Genomic DNA, 5245 nt, shown 5'->3' on the forward strand with positions numbered 1-5245 from the left:
CTGCTTCTTCGGTTCTTCGCCGTTAAAGCAAAGGAAAAGGCAGTGAAGGTTGTTACGGCCGCGAAGAAGAAGCAAATCGGCTTCAATCGCGGACTTAAACCATCCTGATGGTCCTGAAGGTTGCGTAGACCTTTGCTACCTTCAGGTTTTAAGAGTTGATTCGTGCTACCTTAATTTCTTGTAAGTTGTTTTCATACGCTGAAGTTGTTGAGCTCATTTTTACGATCACGTGGATTCCAGTGGGAGCCGCATCATAACCCTACGCTGGCACGAGAATCTTGTCTTAATCGCTCTGTTGCCAAAGGCGATCTTTTTGCACATACACATAGACAGTTTTGCTGTAAAACGTGGAGTAATTATTAGAAATGCGAAGAGCTGCGCCGTGATGCAGGTCTGCGGAATAAGCGAGATAACCGTAATTGTTTGAAGTGCATGAAGGATAAAGCTGTCTTCTCTCTCAGCGATTGAAAAAGGCCCTCAAAGGGTAGGATTCCGTAGTAAGTTAGCGCTGGAACTAATTCACCGGAAACCGGGCTGCGGGACAAGGAAAACGCATCGGTTGGAGCCTGATTCTGCAACAGAGGGTGTATAAACAGGCCCTAATATAGCGCTTTCGCCTCGTAATAGACCAGCTATTTTACGGATGGCAGCTAAGCACCCTCTAAACACGCAACTGCGGCTTGTACATATAAAAATGGTGCTATGTTTTCCCATGATCTTTAACCAATTAATTAAATTTTTTCTGCCCCAGTTTCCACGGCGTTTTGCAATTAGTGTCATTTCTATGTTTCCCATACGAGAAAGGGAAATATTTAAGGAAAAACGTTTCTAACCTCTAACCACCGAGAAATCAGAATTTGTCAGCGCAAACGTAGAAATGGGCAGATTTAGCTAGAGCAACCCATAAGCACACAAACAAAGATTCCAGCGTTATTCAGACTATATCGTCCTGTCCAAGAGGTGTTAGTGAAATAAATAAAAATGCCGGCGCGAAAAATCGCGTTGACGGCACGGGACTCGATCACAGGACCAATAAAAGGGGAAATACTCGGCCAAATGTAGTTTACTGTGCTGAAGCCTTGCCAGCCTAGCAGCCTTTGCCTTTTTTCTCTCTCGCTGATTTGGTTGTCAGTCGGTGACCGGTCAGAGGGTCGGTCGTTTCGTACGCTATTAACGTGTGCGGGCAGGTATTTCCTTCTGCTGAATGATTTTGCTGTGAAGTTTGTGCGATATCTAACGATGAATGCAGCTAGCGACGCAGCCAATAAGAAGCAACAGCAGTCATCGTCCCGACACAAACGAAGACGTCTCTGGGTCGCAGAACACAAAGTAAAATGAGATAGTGACAAAAATTGATGTTTTAGTGTACATTAACGGAGCCCACACTTTCGTCGCTCGGTGCAATGCTGTACCCGTTGTGGTACTGCGCAGAGTGGAATCTGTTGTGCATACTGCACTCGCCGGATCAAAGTAACTGATTTCTTCAAATAAAGCCACTTTGAAGTGAGTGCAACATTTTGATTTTAGATTACGCTTGTAAGAACAGACTTATACTGCCAACGTACGTCATTTTCACTCCTAAGTTTTACCACTGGCTTACACCCGCATAAATTTTACTACAACGAGACTTAAAATAGCGAACGATTTCTGGCGGTCCCGCGTGACTCGTTATATTAGGATTTCACTGTAGAATGTGCTGTGTTCTGCTTTCTGCTGGACAGGCGTGAACTAATCCGTTCTCCAACTCCCCAATCCGTGAATTCATGAATTCTATGAAAGCTTCCTCTGATTGGCTGGCATTTTGGTCACGTGCTTGTTCCTGAGAAAATGAATGTGTCTGCTTTTGGAATTTTGACGTTTTACGACATTCACTGGCACCAGTTCGTAAGTTTTCCTTTTTTCTCAGGAGAGAAAGTAAAATCCGCAAGACAAAAGGATTGCATCCAACTTTTTGAGTCAGAATGAGATGACGTGATATATATATCAACTGTTGTTGGTAACAAAACCGCAGACACTTGCCACCTTACCCTGCGAAAGGTCACGTGATTTCACTTAAGCTCCAGCAAATGGTGGCTGACACAGCTTGAAATAGGGCAAAAACTTTACGAACTCTCGGCAGTAAGAAATCCTCATGATTTTGCACCAGGTGCTGTTTTGCACAAGGTGTTGTTCAGAATAGTTTTCTAGGAAAGAAATAATAATGTTGGCACCTTTTAAGTCAGCAATGCAAAAGCATAAATGTAACGCCTCGTGTTTTGTTTGTAAGAACGGCAATAAAACAGTACTTGACGACAGGGAACTCGAGCGCAGGACCAATGAAAAAGGAAATACTCTGCCAAATTATAGCGAACCGCTTCAAACGCCACAAAACAATTCAGGAAAGCTTGCACTCACAAGCAAGAATCGATTGGCAGCTGATTCAGGGAATCGTTGAGAAACACAGAGTTGAGTTTTACTACCGTTGTATTCTTTCGTTGTAACGCTTCTTTATTTCAAAGCGCAAATGTATTCCATTTGTCAGCACCACTTCTGCTGAGCTCATGCATTAAATGATTAAAAACGAGAGACCAATAAAAAGCAAGATGTCTGTTTTAATTCATTAGTACGCTCATCGTTTGAGTAAGATGAACGAGCGAATCGGCGGAATCAGAATGATTTGTCATTATCGAGCGCAGCGTTTCGTTACGCTTACCCAATCGCGGAACCGACAACCGCGGCTCTGTGGCCACGGCATGCTTCTTCTCTGGTCACAAAATAAACTAGCGTTACGGCGTTGCCAACCGCTAAGTGCTAACGCTAAACGCAGCGTGCCAGTTAAGTTAAAAAAAACAGCGTTCAATTTTGTTAGTAAAAGAAGGAAAATAAAGGAATACTTGTAGGAAAAACGTTGTGTGATGTTCTTTAGCCTAAATACGCATTACCCTCGCATTGGAATCTATATTGCTGATCGCCTCGTGGTGTTGGTAATAATTTTAACCTCTAAAGGTGTGCTTTTTGCCGCAATCGACCTCTGTATTTTTTGTAGTGCGTAACGTGCCTTTCTAAACCTTTTGCTATTTATATCCGAGAGCTTCGTAAGGGATCTTTCAAAACTTAGAGTCAAACTGCCTAATGTCGTCAGAACTATACGTGCCCCACGTCACTGATCGCTTACGTTCCCCTTGCACGAAAACCATAGGGAATTCCGAATAAGTCGATAATAGGGCCCTGGCAACATTCTAAAACGCCCAGAAAAAATTACCAGTGGCTTAGCTCGGCTGTGCCAGGATAAACGCAGCGTGAGCTAAAGTTCAGTTCGTTATTCTTAGCTTTCCTGGTTATCTAGGATTAGCTTTATTATCATGCTTAGTGCTTCTTCCATGACGAACACAGGGTATACGCATTGTATGACACATGTATGTTTATTTTTGCTCAACGTCTGGTTGCTTCTCTATTGCCGCAAAGACGGCTCCGTGGTCAGTGAAGTAACACGCTGCTGTCTCTATGGCCGCAACGCAGTACGTCACAGCCGGAGCCAGTGCGTCTGCCACGGCTATGACGTCACTCCTCCGGAATGCGCAGACTCGCGAAGCGCGCGCGGCGGCGGCTCCGGCGCGCGAGCTGTGAGCCGTGTGACGTCACTGGTTCTCGCGCATGCGCAGCCCGGCTCTCCAGGACCCACGTGAAACTGCTCAACCTCGGCCAGAGTACCTCACGCTACAAAACCCATACGTGCGTGGAGGTTCTAAATCCTGCAGCATGCATCGAACGCTGTAAGCTCCGTACTTTGTGTTTCGTTTTATCTCCGTGAAAGTTAACAACAACAAAATCTGTACTGACGTCTATTACATTTACAAGCAAATACACAGCAGGAAAAAGTGAACCGGCTTGTTTACCCTGTGAAGCGCTGCACCGCGACAAGCCATGGAACACAAAGCATTCAGAACTGCCAAGATACTGCGAAACAAGAATGAATGAGATCAAGGAAATGAAGGAGGTGAACTAACACATACCTAATGAGTGGTTAGCGTTTCGAGCCCACCCCTTTGGGCGTTCCTTCTGGACCCGCGTGCCACCGCTGTGCCCCATCATAGCCGGCGGATTAACGCGCCTTTCTCATCGTTCGCCGGGCGTCGCTTCTCTCCTAAGCCCCTGCTCTTTCCAAAGGGCGAGAGAAGGGATTTAGAAGGGAATAAACTCTGTGGTCTACGTAACACCCCACACTGTTCAATGCTGGGTTCCCGCAACGCGGCTTCTTGCAACATGGCACTCCTCTGCCTCGTCGTTCGAGCGGTAGCCAATCAACAAGACGCGGCTGCGTCACTGAACGGCGCTGACTTTTCGAATGCACGAGACGAAAAAAAGGAGACGGAGGCAGCGGCAAAACAGGGCCGCTAACCCGTCAATCTCTACGCGAAGTTTCCCCGACTGCGCGAGCCAGCACTTAATCTTTTCACTCCCGTTCGACGCAAACACCGGGGTGCAGTGGCCACACAAGCGGATAATTACATCAACCAACCAGAGGGTCAATTAGGCACACAAAACTTGATGATTCTGGCAAACATGGGGCGCCACAGCAGGACTTCCTGCGTTGGCCGGCCCACCTTGATCATAGGCGTAGTGCCTATGCCCTAACAATGAGGAAAAACGACAAACCATCCGAAGTCAACCCTTGTTGCTGGACCGGGTCACGCACTGGTTGGTCCTGAGGGAGCTGACACACCCGCAGCTTCCCTTTCCGCCATGCGAATAAACCCTCTCCACCATCGTCCGGATGTCTACCACTGCCACCCGTTTCCCTACCGGCGCTACAAAGCCAAAACAACGCTGCCTTGACGCAGAGGCAGAGTTCAGTGCAAAGTCACACACCGAGGCGGAGTGCTTTCAGTGTGAAGGTAACCTTCCTTTATTATTTACAATCTCTAACTTGGAAAGCGGTCAAGGGCCGCAATAATCGTAAGATATAGCCTGCACGCTCCTTCCCCAGAACAGCCCTACACTATGTTCAAAAGAACAGATGCAGCAACCCATCTCTGAACATGGTCTCACTGGACGGAAGCTCGGGCAGCACTGCTTTTCCTGCTGTTCTTTCCCGAAATCCATCAATGCAATATCTGGAGCTTCCCCTAAACGGCTCCTGCCAACAATTTCAAGCCGCTTTTTCTGCACAAGATCATGTGAAATTTTAGGTTGTCACACCGCAGCTGAACTTCGGTGCGCCAGTTCTAGTGGGTTAATTGTGGATATCCCGGCCTGTAGGCAAGTG

The sequence above is a fragment of the Haemaphysalis longicornis genome, unplaced genomic scaffold (genome assembly GCF_048455015.1).
Source record: "Haemaphysalis longicornis isolate Haplotype H1 unplaced genomic scaffold, Haemaphysalis longicornis Haplotype H1 scaffold_13, whole genome shotgun sequence".
Classification (NCBI taxonomy): domain Eukaryota; kingdom Metazoa; phylum Arthropoda; class Arachnida; order Ixodida; family Ixodidae; genus Haemaphysalis; species Haemaphysalis longicornis.